Source organism: Oxyura jamaicensis, chromosome 7 (genome assembly GCF_011077185.1).
Source record: "Oxyura jamaicensis isolate SHBP4307 breed ruddy duck chromosome 7, BPBGC_Ojam_1.0, whole genome shotgun sequence".
Taxonomy (NCBI): Eukaryota; Metazoa; Chordata; class Aves; order Anseriformes; family Anatidae; genus Oxyura; species Oxyura jamaicensis.
This window is the reverse complement of record NC_048899.1, coordinates 22,829,093-22,843,601: the sequence shown is the minus strand read 5'-3', so window position 1 is coordinate 22,843,601 and position 14,509 is coordinate 22,829,093. Positions and strand designations below refer to the sequence as shown.

Sequence of the window (14,509 nt, the reverse complement as noted above, 5' to 3'; positions counted from 1 at the left end):
CACAAGACTGCTCAGACAGTTTATCTTACTGGCAGATAGGCAAATACAAAGTGGCTCTACTCACCTTTGTGGTATATGCAAGAACAAGGTGAATTCTGCATCATCCAACTCACAAGCAAATAAGCTCCATTTTACTGGGACACCTGCAGTCACAGTGCTTTGTTCCTGTTACTCTCACTAGAAGACTGTTTCAGCGACTTTACTCTTCTCATCGCTGGAGACCTTCTAAACTCAAGCCTAGATGGACTAACTAATTTATATCCATTTGTATTAGTGACAACATTGTCTGGTAACTTAAATAACTTCTTTCCTTTCCCAGTATTTGCCCTGCCCTTCGTTCCCCTCCCCTTGATGTATTTATAGACAGCAATTGTATATCGCTCATTCTTTGGTTTGTGTAGTACTACTTCTCTGCATTTCTTTCAATGCTCTTTCCTAATTATGGGTGACAGACTGTTCACAGCACTCCAGAAGAGCTCTGACCAATGCCTCCTTCGCTGGAGCCTGTACGTAGTATTCCTTCCTCAGCCGCCTGCATCGTATCTAAGGAGGATCATTTTTGCCTTTTCCATGGCTCCATCCCAGCTCTGTGAGCATCCTTCTATGACTGATCAAGATATTATGGTCTTTCTCCTGTCCGCTTGATAATCTGCAGTTTATAACAGAAATCATTTCCACCTCAATTTGTGCTATTAAATTCAATCCCATGCCTCCAGCTCTCAAGTTCCCCCACGCTGCCTATGTAATGGGATGGATATTTTTCTTATTTGAGCAGCAATGAAAGCACTAATAATTTCAGAGATTAGCTGAAACTGTGATACTTGAAAATCTGTATTCTCTGATAGCCCAGTAATTCCCTTTTCAGAACAGATGGTATCTTCCATACATATTCTCAGCCCTTATATATTTAATCAAACATTTATTGCTTTCATTCTATTTCTTCCTTTTTATATCCACATCTTTATTTATTATTTGTAGCAAAACATATACACAATTTGCATATGGTTAAGGTCAAACTAATGAAACTGTAGATGTGAGGTCGCTTTTCCTCCACTTTTCTCTCTCCTTTGATTTGATAGGTCTTTTAAGAAAAACCTGCTCCTGTACTTGAAATTTAATGTGGTGTTTCTTTCAGCATTTTAGGATGGATGATGGACATCATTCCACTATGAGCCTACTCTGTTATTTGGATTTAATTTTCAAGTTTGTAAGTGTTAGTTCTTATTTCTGTGGGTTCTTACCATCTTGTTTATTTTCCTCTGTGATCTATACCATCCTCCTCACAGAAGAAAAAACAAAACAAAACAAAACACAAAATTATTTGGCTTGGGCAGTATTTACACTATCTTTAATCAACACCCCATCCTTACCACATGCCAGACCTCCCCCCTTCATCTTTCTGGTACAAGAAGATTTTAGTCTTTGTGCATTGGTTTACAGATGGTAAGTCTGTTTGCCACTTAACAAAAATGACTGCACTCTACACTTCTTGGTTTCCAAGATACAGCTGCTTCCCCTATGTCTTTCATTCTTTGCTCATTCTTAATATATTTTTCTCTCACTATATATATACATATATATACATATATATATATATTATTTCTCCAGCAAGGTGTTAACACACTTCATTCCTAACTTAGAGCAGAATGTGCAGATTTATTATTATTTTTGTATATATTTAAATTAAAGAAATTCTAATCCTCACACTTGGAACTTGCATCCACTTGACAACTCTAGCTAGTTTCTCAAAAATTGTTCTTCTGATGTACTGCATTTAACAGACCTATTTATGTTTATTCTTTCACTTATTTTCAATTTAATCAAGTTGGGATAACATTAGCTAGGTTATTTTCTACAACCAGCTGCTCTATGGCATCACTACCTAACAAAGACCACCTAGAATAGCTTCATATTAGTCCAGTGACTGCATAGTGATGAAATCTGCCAGCTATCACACCCTGGAATAACCAGTCTGCTGTTATCAGTAACATTTGCTTTATACTCTATTTCTGTTCAATCGAAATTTCCCGTAACGAGACAATGCTTGGAAGTTTCGCCTTCATGCGTGAAGTCATCTGTATTAGAAATATATGTAAGAGTCCTTTTGTGGTCCTTCAGAAGACCCTTATTCACCATACTTTGCCCCAAAAGTTTGACAAATTCCACCCCACCCATGCCGTCTCTGCATTGTTACTGAGTGATGCCTTTGTACATTTGCTTTTATTTTTAGTTTTCATAACAGTCTACACATAAGTTTAAGAGTGTTTCAGTCACACACTAGTCATCAACCATACTTTGTTATCTTTGAGAGATTCAGGGTCATGCTGGGCCCTGCACTTCTAGCCTATGTTTTCCTGCATGCAGTTTTTATATACAAATACCTCAGATTGTCTTCTATGACATTGCACTTTTTTAATTATATTGTTCACATTCTTTTTATTCCTGACATCGAGACAATCCACCTCATGTTCCCACCCATGTTAATACTTATTTTTCCTGTTCGTGTTGCATCAATCATATCTTTCTCTCCCCCAAGCATTCATCATGTCCTTCTTGTCAGGACCATGCATGGAAATTACTTACAAGTGTCCCCCAGCCTTCTCTCCTATTGTCTTGCTTACAATACTTTTACTGGTTACATGGAAATATAGATGTATATTGTCAGCATATGATATTTTGTAGTATTGTTACATGATGTAATCCTGTTATACTATATTGATATCAACTACAGGAATACTGCTTCCAGAAAATGAATACCACACTTGCTCAGATGGAGTTCATCTACTTTTTGTGAAAAATCCTCTGTCCTCTCAAAAGATAAGTGCCTTAAAACACTCCCCATAACATCAATTCTTAAGACATCTGCTACTCTTTATTGTCTTGCATACTTTAACACACCCTCTTCAGGAATGAAACGCTGTAATAGTAGCTTTTCCTTCAGACAGATTTCCCAGTTTGTATTCTTCACAGTGGTCTCTCCTTTCACCTTTTATCCTTCAATGTAAGCTGATGTAAAGTCATGTTTCATCTCAGAAATGACGGTATTGCCACAGATGCTAAAATGTCTTATTGTTTTATTAAAAAAAAAAAAAAAATGGATGCATGTACTGTGCATGCATTTGCCTGGAATACAATCATTTCACCTAGAAATTATGCTGTAGTAATACTGATGACTTTATATTTGTGGGGTAGTTTTAAAATAGCTTCAGATAAGAGAAATATGTTTTTTTTTTTAAAGAAAGTGATAAAGTAAAAGCCTGAATTCACTTTTGAACCTGAGTACCTGTAAGAAGTCTCATCAGGTCTCCTGAAGGTATTTTAATCGTTTGGAGTTAACCATTACCTGAAACTATGTGGGGGAAAAAAAATAAACTATTCAAAGCCAGCCTACAATAGAGTGTTGTGCTCAGGAAAGAAATGCAGACACTGAGTCATAGCTATCAGTCATTCATTATACAGTCAGTCAGTTATGATGTGACTCTTCCCAACATTACTCTTACTTTTGATTTACCGTATGTTACTGACCTGGTGGATCAGATTCTATGTTAGGGCAAGACCCTACCCACCCTAATCAGGCGAGACACTTGAGAGTCTACTGTAAGGTCATCATATGAAAAACATAAATAAGGATAAAGAGGTTAGTGAGCATACTATTAGTCAACCTAACAATTGCCATGTGAGATAGGAGGAGAAGATACATAAAAATCCAGTTCTCTGCATGGATTGCAAAATGGCATAGGAAGCCTTATTGACAAAACCTAACAGAGAATAGTATAATTTCTTCCCAGAGGGGAATACAGGATTTATTTATGAAGAGTGAAAGCTTTAGGAATGCCTATGCTGGTAGCTTTAGCACCTGAAGAACCAACCCTGAAGCTATTATAATTTAGGATGTCTGGCTCATGAGACTGATTCAGGAGAAACTCTGTGGAAAACAACCATTACTGCAGAATCTGCTGTTTCACTATGCTGCTTTAGCAAGGTTATTGGCCTGGATGTAACTACAGCACACATGTCCATAAACAGATAAGACAGACATTACTCAGCACCGTAAAACTCCCCCAAATTGGTTAATATCCAAGGGAATTTGCACCCTGTGTCTACAACAAACGTCGACCACTCACTGACGGTCTACAGATTTGAAGGAGAAGCTGTGCCGTTGCTGCAGTCTGATGTCTGATGAAGCTGTGCAGCCTGCAGCCAGCACCAAGGATGAGCGACAGCTGAGTTACTAGAAGAGGCACCTGAATGCCCTTTTAAATCAGAGAATAATAACTGTGCTCAGGAACGTCTGAGAGGAACAGTAGAGACCAAGGAGGAATTCAAACAGGTTGTACACTGGTGCTATGACTACGCCCGGGGAGCGTGCCAGGCCATGAACGTGTTATAAGCAAACCTCCAGGGAACAGTAAACACAAGTCTTGGGCTCACACACAGGAGGTGCCCCTTTCTCTGCATTTTCTATAGACAACAGTCAAAAATAGACTGGCTCCAAAGATGGGCACATAATGTGTTCACTGTTATACAGAACAAATCTGGGCCAGAAAATTAATAATCCAAGATAACAAATGCTAATTTTATATATATTTTTTTTCAGCTACCTTTGTGGAATTCAAAGTTATGGATATTCCTATACTGTTCTGTAGTTTAACCTTTCTTGCACAAGGGAAAACCAGAAATGCCCACGTCTTCCTGTTTCACGTTAACTTAAAGATAAAGGGCAATGGTACACAACCTACTACCCAAATCGTGGTAACAATATCAAGCAAGATTATATAATAAAGAGTGCCAGTAGCAAACTGAATATGCTGGCAATGGCTTGGAGAAAGTACATCTTTATCTGTTCATATTATGTCATCATTTTCTCTCATTTTTTGTAATCTGCTCAATATTTATGGTTTAAAACCCACAGAAAAGCAAACAAGAACATTGCAGTTACTTATTCAGAGTGTGACTGGGTTTTTGGAATCTGCTGATAAACAGCTATTCATGGTACCAGTGCAAAGTCACATTACTGATAAAAGCATTCATTTCACAAGTCTCATTTAACATCAGGTTGCTCATATAGAATAATAAAGCCTATTTTTCCCTTCATTCTCCACTGATATCTGTGTTCTCATGTGTTACTATCTGATTTATTCTTACCACTTCTACAGTGGTATTTTTCTTTTTCTCTCCTCCCTGCTTCTTCAAAAAACACCTCTTAGTTTTATTTGCCATGTTTTTGTACTGAACAATGATCGTTTGATTTAGCCAGTGCTTCTGAACTTACATATTAATGAATCTTTCAAGTCTTGCCCTTCTGTTTACATTCTTCTAAGTTCACAGTCTTCATAGCATACTGTTTTCTTAATGGTCCTGGTACTGTGCTTCTTCTGTTATTATAGAGATGAAGATTGCTTGAGGAAGATCACTCACTGGAAGAAGCTGCTCCTCTCTTGCAACTAGTTCAGGCTCAGACAGAGCATCACAAGCTCCTGCCTTGACGACCTGTGGTTGAGACCTCTTTCTGTTTATAATTTCTATTAATACTCTGAATAACAGCACAGTCATCACAGATGCCCTGATTCTACAAGGACAGCAGGTAAATTCTGCCAGAAAAATAACAGCTTGGTGTTGAGAACAGGGGATTTCCAAATCTGAGCCTAAATGCCTGGGTGAAGGATGGCCATACATAGGGAATGCAGAAGCCAGGAAAAGGTTAGAGAGGGAGCAAAGCTTGCTGAAGCTGATTTTAAACATCCAGTCGAGGTATTGGCTGTACTTTTAACATCCATTGCTACCGGATCAGAGGAACTGATGCTAGCATGGCACTGTGGGACCAAAGGAAGCAAGAAGCACCTTCCAATGATGATAAGGATCACTGTTACAAGTAGGTTTTCTGTCCTGGGGGTGGGAGATGACAGCAGCATTCGCAGTCCTACCCTCTAGACGGTTCTGCTTGGTAAGAAAAAAACAATCTCTATATGACCTTAATAAGAAACCTCTGCAGACATAGCCAGTAGGCTTTATCATACAAGTGCTGTTCCTAGGTGGTCTGGTAAGGTCTCATTTCAGGAGCAGCTATCAGTAAATGAAACCTCATTTTGATCAAGCTCTGCCTCCCAGCTGACAAACCTACAAATGGCTGAGTATTGCCTTGTCACAGCCTTCCGGCTACCTGGGTGCCAGCAATGGAAAAAAAAAAAAAAAAGAAAAAATGAAGGGGAAATCCGTCCTCAGCCCTGTACCTCTGCAGGATGCCAACCACTGTGAGAACAGCACTGCTCTGGCTCTGCAGCGCTGCTGAATTCACTGCAACTGCTTGGGTTGTTACTGGAAATAAATGCTTGTCAAATGCATCAGGGAAAAATCTGATGCGTGAATTTGTGTTTTCTTAGATACAGGATTCCAGAGAGCAAGTTAGATAAGTTTTGGATGCTGTTGAGATGCTGACCAGGTCACAGGAGTCTGATTTCTGAGGCATATTTCTATCATCCTAAACTTTAAAAATGAAATGTTGTGAATGACTGCACAGGCATCTTATGAGTTTCCCCAAACCCTTAGCAGACAGTGTGAATGTTTTAATTAAAGCTTTGACAGAGAAGAAGATCAGGACAACTGTATCATTTTCCTTTTGTGGCATGTTTCAGCAAGCTGATGCAGATTGCTAGGTCGATGAGATATATCAATATTATAAGACACACCATGTGTCAGGCTGAACACATTAAAGGCTGACGTTAAATTTTAACATGGGTCATGAATCACAGACTTATTCAGCCACCCAGAATTAATATCAAATGAGAAGTCTGGGTAACAAGTTTTTTTTGTTTTGGTTTTATATAAGTAGGAGGATGAGGAACATGAACAAAGGTTCATATACGAAAACAACTTGAACTCTGCTCATGTAGGAACAATTCCGACATTCATGATGCAGAGAAATCGACAGCTGCACTTTACAGAAGAGCTTATCATAACTCTCTGAGAACTAGAATTTTAACAACTTGATGTTGGGGGAGCCTGTTAAGAATAAGTCCAGTAAAAAAATTTAAAAAGTAAAAATAAAAGTGGATATAAAAAAAAGACCTTTTTTAAAAAAATGTCTCCCATATCTCCCAAAGAAAGAATAAGCAATGTTCAAACCAAATGCTATTTTACTCAGTCCCTCTCCTTTTGACCATTTATTGGAATTCATAGCTAAATTTTCATAGACAGGTGTTCAACTAAAATTATTTGGGGTTAGACCTCAACCACACAACTCAGTCATGAAAACACAAATAGTGACTTAAGTCCATTGAGTAGTCTTTGACTTCACTGGTAGACCCTACAAATTGTCGTAGTTACAAGATCTTATATTTCCATACTTGGGACAATACATTATCATGATTCATCATTCTTTATCTGTCTTTATATATTCATTTCTCTTATAGCTCACCTCTGTCTAGACCAACCCATAACTCTGTACAAACACAAACTTAATCATAACCAGACATGCAAGCTCAGCTGGGCAAATGTGTGATGTTCTCTAGTACTTCTCATCAAATCAAGTTTCCCTTTCTATTTCAGTAGGATGGAAATATTTTGTTCTCAGAAACAAAAACCTTTATTTCCTCCTTATTGTAGGACATGTATTGATGAAGTATCTCATGATGAAATTCCCTGTGGACTATTATTGAAAATACGTGCTGCGCATAGATTATTCATTCACTTTCTGCACATTTTTGGTAAGTCTGTGGTACCTCAGAACATGTGTCTGTCACTGAGGACAACATAGAAGCCTTCACATGGCACTAACAGCTGTGCCAGAAGCAAGAGCTTTTTTGGCATCCTGAATAGCAGTAGCTCTACAATGAAAGGCCATTGTTCAAAAATGGCACAATCATTAGAAATGGTGGCACAGCAAAAGAAGCGCTGCAAGCATTGCAAACAGAGACGTAAGTAACAGGTCTATTCATAGAAGTGCTTTTCCCCGGGGAATGGAGGCTTGCGAGTGACTTCATTAACTGCTGACAGCAGACAGACTGCACTGCTCTGGGAGTGAAAGGGAAACAGTCATCAGATGGCCTCAGCCACAACTGAGGAAATGCACAGAAGAGATAACTGGCAAGTGTGGTGTTTTCTTCACTATTCAGAAAAAGTTAGTCATCCTTAAATTTAATGGTCTATTTCATTCCTTTTGGCAGAGCAATCTTTTTGTGTACAGACTCACTATTTGCACAAAGGGTTCTTCTGACAATTAAATGTACTGTTGGAAACTTCCCAAGCTGTGGAAGGTGATGTCTGAATTCTGGATGATTTGAGATTTGTAAGGAAAACCCCCAGATACCTTGGCATTTGTTACTTTCAATAGCCAGGAGAAGACACCTAGGAAGCCTTGTTATCTGTCAACACCATGCTGTATTTGACCTCTCACAGGGCGTGCAGTGGAATTTGCCTCAATGCACAGGCAGCTGAACCTGTGCTCTCTTTGGTGTCTCCAGCACATATCTTCACAGAAACAGGGTTGTACAGACCAGATGACCTATATCTCTAGAACTTCTCTTGACAAGCTTAAAAGCATCCACCCCTACCAAACCTACCTTGAGAGAGTGCTGTGTATTTGCTTGAAGGTGTCTTTTCATACTGAAAAGACCATACTATCAGCTAAACAGTTGATAGCTGAAACACGTCATTTTCTATACATAATTACCTCCTACTTTGTTCCAAAAATTAAGATACAGAAAACAATGTTAGCTTACCTCCCATTCTCCAATACACTTGAGCATTTTTAGGGCGTGGAGCAAACCTATCCAACGCTGCAATAGTCTTGAGCAGCAGCTCTGCTTCCCGCTGTATCACAGGGAGCTTCTCTTTGTCTGCATGGCAGCTTTCTTGCTCCTTACCAGCCCTGTGGCTGACCTTTCTTTTTAAAAGCACACCACTGTCCTACTCCTCCTAACTTCAATTTTCTTTGTGGACCCTCCACACTCACTGGGTGCCTGCACTTCAACAATTAATACCTTGATTATTGGCTTTCTGTAGCAGGTTTCTCACTGTCCAAACCCTATCTCCTCTAGGAGGCTTAAAGAGAACTGGCCTAAAATGCCACCAGTCAAAAGTCCTATTCTTCCCAGAGGAAATACTACTAGTCCTTTATAACCAAGCAGGCTATTTATAGGGATGGTGACAGTGTGTCTAACCCCACAGCACAATGAGCATGAGACAGTCCACAGAAGACATGATGATAGAGGCTGTTCATAAAATCAAAACTGGAATTCATATGCTGTATGTCAATAGTGATTTAAGCAACCACTTTCTTGCCTCTCTCCAGGGGGAAGAAATAAAAGACCTGGTAGCACAGGGATACACAGCACAATCTCTCTGGAATAATTAATCCATTAGAGACTGATGTTAAGGCCATTCTGATTTTTAAGGGCTTTTATTTGCTATAATCTTAATCTACTCTATTCCTGTAAATTCAGTGCTTCTGCCTCCTTCTGATCATGTCACTTGTGGTTTCTGAAGGTGCTTTTTCCCATTACACCATACGTTCATTTTAACGGAACAAAATTTAGGTTCTTTGACCAGATTAGCAGAACGTGCTTAGTTTGGGACGCACAAAAGAAACCCAGACAAACCCCAGACAAAATCAGAAAAAGCACTGAGGCAGAATTACCTTAGGATATGAGCAAGAAAGCATCAGCACCGAACAGATCACAACATAGAAGAACAATCACCTTATCTCTCTTCTAACACACTAAGTGGGCACACGGAACAAAAGAACTCCAGTCTTATTTTTCTGGGCAGGGGATGAAGAGCTTGGGCAACACTGCGATGAAGAGGGAAAAGCAAACAGAAAGTAAGCAGGGTGAGGTCAGGCTCTCTTCTGGGAGCACATGGAGGAGAATTGGAAAAGCAGGAGTGAAAGATCAAGCAGGGGACAATACATGTAACAGGGCTGGGGACTGCTGCACCCAGGGCACCCTGAGGTGGCCCAGCAGGGACAACAGCCACTGCCCCCCTCACCACACCAGGCCGCCCACTGCAGGGGCAGCGGACCCCAGAACTCCACCACAGGCCTAGGCCCCAGCTGGAGACCTCTCACCACCAGCAGTCATGGTGTTGACGCTATTGCTGCTTCTTCCTATCCACTGTACTAAATAAAGCCAAACCCCTCTCTGCCAGGCCCAAGTAGAAATTTAACAACTACCTCACTCTGCCTTGTGCACAGCCCTTTCAGCTGATGCCCACAGGTGGGGAGAAAACGGGCCCAAGCTGACTCTCTCCCTGCTGCAACCTGTGGGGCCTGCTGGAGGTTACTTCAGTACCAGTATTGCCTACACCTGCATCTGCTTTTTGACAGAAACTTGCCTTGGGCCCGAGATGGCTTTGCATTCAGTACAGCCCATGCCGGGGTGTGAAAGGAGAGGGGTGGTAGGCCATTTCCTCTGAGACCATTCAGTCTGTGGAGGTGGTTCAGGGGAAAGGGAGGACGGGAACAAACAGCAGGCAGGAAAGCTTCAGGGAACCGTGCATGGACCCAAAATGGAGTTGACAGTAGCAGCAGTGAGGTCAGAGCAGTAAGTTACACTATAAGAGAAAAGTGCCTTAGGACTGGATGGAAAAACTGTCAGAGAATAAATTTTGCTGAGGAGGAACAGTAACACTCGTTGCCACCTATAAACCTGAATTGTGGCTTTTTATTGATACATCCCTGGGAGCTAATTAGGGCCTAGAGTTGTAAATTGGCAGCTGACTTGGAGGCCAGAACTGTCTGGAGATCATGTATGCCGAGCAAGGTGGTGAGAGGCACTTCCCTGCTCACCCCATTTCTGGCTTTTAGCCATAGTTAGTCAGAGACAAGTCACTAGCACACCTTGGCAAGCTGTGCCTGGTGCATAGGGTCACCGAGCAGGCCCACCACACACCAAACTCGAGAGCTGCTCGCAGTGACCAGAACGCATGGGATGAAGGAAGCTGGGCCCAGCCGGAGCAGGCCGCTGAGACACAACATGGCTGCAGCGCATGGCGTCTGCCGTGGTGTCACACAAACCCACCAGCCGAGCTCTGTGTTTATACATATTTATATAATACAAATCATAAAGGCCCTTTTCCTGGGCTCTTACTATCAGTGTGATACTTCGGGAGTGGCACATTAGGGAATACTGTTAAGTGCCCTTGAAAACAGAATTTAAATGCCTAAAGAATGACTTTCAATTATAATTGTATCATGTAGTTCATTAGAGCTGGGGTGGTGATGTTCTTTATTTTTGGTATTTTTATTTACTTAAATAAGCGTAAACTACGCGAAACACCTCAAGTCCTCATTTCACTAGTTTAGCTACATTTTTAGTACATTATTTTTCTTCACTTTCTTTATTATTATTTTTTTAATCTGGTGATTTGAGGAGGATAGGTATACAAACCCAAACAAGTCAGGGTGCCAGACACGCTAGGGAGGACAGAATATTCCCATTCTCCTTAGTTTCCATATGGGGAATACCATAACCTAAATACCTGCAACTCAGGTTGACAGTACATTGTTGTGGTGCTTACCTTTTTTGCACCAATTCAATACAGAGGTTGCTGCAAGTAATAACTGAGCTTTCTTTGTCCCTCATATGGCTTGCATTTTTATTTTATTTTATTTTTTTTTTTGAGGAAACATTATGTAAACAATGAAGTGAGCCAAATTTAGACTCTTGATACCTAGACTTGTCATCTAACAAGAGGGACTGAATCAAGATTAAGAAACCAATGGACAGTAGCAGAATCTGTATGATTAATGGCTTGGGGACAAAGACATTTTTAAAGCCGTCTCACTAGCAGCACCTGAAAATGCATTTAAGGGTGTTTTTTTTTTTTTTTTTTTTTTTTTTTGAATGATATAAAAAGATGTGTGCTCCAATGCACAAACAATAAGTAAGACCAGAAAATACTTTTCCTGTGTTATAATGCATCCCCTACATCCCCAGAAATTCACTGTTTTTCCTCAGAGAAAACATTTATTAGTTCTGTGCACTACCCTGAACTAGGTAAACCTCACAACTGTAAGATCAATGGTGGCAAAACAGAGGATCTCATATACAGTGAACAAATTACATCTAAAATTACTTTTGACAAGCTCAGTGAAATCAAATGCTGTCACTGCTTGTGACAGTCTACCTCACTAACCATATTGAATTTGCCTACATACATCCCTGAGAGCTGAAACTGCAGATGACTGGCCCCAAAAGATCTAGATCTGGAAGACCAACAAACTCCCATGTGAAAACTTCATCAGAGCATGGAAGATAAACTCACGTGTAACTTCACTATGCAAAATTAAGTAACAGAATTACCTGACCATTTTCTGGGACAAATTCTTGCTGATGTGTATTTATTTATTGAATATAAATGGTCAGGCCTGTGTTCCTGAAGATACTTAATCAATCAGTGGCTAGCACTTTCTGCAATTTTTGTGTTAAATGAAGTCATATATAACTTTAGATCTTGATCAACAAATATTGCCTGCACTTGATTTGTAGATTAAAAAAGATAGTGAAGCTGGTAGTGGAAGCAATTCATATGTTATTACTTCTATTACACTACAACCTCAGTCAGAAGCAGATCTTTGTGGTAGAGATTGTACAAATATAATTATTTATAATATTAATACAATTAATTTAATAAGAAATGAAATTAATTTTAACTCATTCAGCAGGGACATAACAGAGGTGAGAATTCCACAGCAATAAAGGGGTGCATACCATGTACAGAAGTTGCTAGAAAGGAAGCATGGCAGTAAGGATGGACTGAAAGCATGATCAAGTCTGTAAGTAAACAGCAGCACAGCAAAAAATGGACTGAGGAGGTGCATTTGTGATGTTACAGGAGTCAATGAGCTTCACTTCTGCTCTTTGGTAAAGGGACTACTAAATACTGTGCTGGGGAAAAATGCAGGCACGCTTCCTTGTCTGCCCCGGACCAAGTACAATGTCATAAATCATTGGAACAGAATCTAGTATTAAAAATAAGTAGTTTTATTTTATCTATCACAAGCCTGAGTGAAATGCAATGCAGCTTTAATAGTCTCAAAGTATTAACAAGGAAAATATAGATCAGTCAAACTCTAGTTTTCATAATTACTGAAACAGTTAATTATTGTACTATTTAGTGAATGATTACAAGTATTGTATGGGACTGATTTTTTAGCAGAAGTTGGAGATCATTTCCGTACCACTTTAAAATTTCATCTTAAAAACATTCTTCATGCAGTAAAAAAAGCTGAAAAAAAACAGAATGTGTTTAGGCTGTATAAATGGACTATGACCTTCTTCATTTCATGTTTAAAAAAATAAAAGATATTGAAGTGATGCATAGTTACAGCAACCCTGAGAAAACAGCTAAAAGTGTAACTTCAAACATACTATTTCATAGCCAAATCAATTTCTGAAAAACCTCACAAAGTAGAGGACATACCAGTAAGCCTTTCATGTTATTTACACAAATTATCAAAATAAATGAACATTGACAAACTTACCTATATTTAGGAATGAATTATGTTCTCCTTCTCAGAGTCAGCTTCAGTATTTTAACAAGAAACTTACCGGAACCATAATGTAATTATTTATACATATATTTTTCACTAATCAGTTGAATGTATGTTTTTTATTCCTAGCTGCAAATTACAGCGATAATAGGAACAGACCTACTCTATGTGCTATGAAGCCTTTAGCCACACATTGCACTACTTACCATTCAGGACAGACCTTCCAATTCAGAAAGAGCTGAATGCATTACCATGCCCATTGTCAAAAAACTCTGCTAGACGTATCATTTATCTCTATTGTGGTAATAAAGAGATTCCTGGCATTCTGGTATTAAGAAACCAGAAGTAATATATTAGTTTTAATTTTCCTCTGCTACTTAAAAATGAACACATATGATAGAGCACATAGTTTAGAAGACTATGAAGATAGTGTCCTATCAAATGACAGACTGTCTGGTTGATTTACATGAAGTACCAAGTGCTCATATGAGAAAAGGTTAAAATTAGATTGACGAGCAAATGTGCTACCAGACTGCTGGCTGACAAATGGCAAAGTTATGCCAATGTATTACTTATTCTGGAGGCGCCCAAGAAACAAGCAGGAGGATAGTAATTCATGTGCTAGAATACATTCACGTTTAGCATAAACAAAGAGTCCTCAGGGTCTGCAACAGGAACATATTAGCTATAAGTAATTTCTGTCAACAAATAAGTCAGTGGTAAAATTTGATTATTAGATACGGAATTTGAAAGACTTATGATTTCTTAAGTCAAGCGTGGGCTGCTCTACTGTCATTTAAATCAGTTCAGAATAATGCCCCATTGAATGACTACATTGTTCTTCCGATAAATTGACTATTGTGGCTGCATCCTCCTTCCTCCTACCAGTTAGACCATGCAAATAAAAATTAGTCATGTAGTTTTTCACTGTGGCTCTCAGACTACAGTCTGATTGTTTCTCAGTCATTGTGAGGAGTAACCTAGTTAAGTGATGGTAATTCCTTTGTCTTTCTCTGTTCT

General features: G+C 39.3%; 1 protein-coding gene across 6 annotated transcripts in view; it reads right to left on the bottom strand.

The window, feature by feature from the left end:
- Positions 1-13,954, bottom strand: part of ITGB6 (integrin subunit beta 6) — a 54,131-nt gene extending 40,177 nt beyond the window's left edge. For 3 of the 6 annotated variants that reach the window (XR_004752462.1, XR_004752463.1, XM_035331952.1), the window contains exon 1: positions 13,696-13,954. The gene's annotated coding sequence lies outside the window, so the exon portion shown is untranslated. Of the gene's footprint in view, positions 1-8,717; positions 9,479-13,695 lie in introns of those variants that run through there. The other 3 variants (XM_035331945.1, XM_035331951.1, XM_035331947.1) reach the window with 2 other exon arrangements.
- Positions 13,955-14,509: the final 555 nt, after the last annotated feature.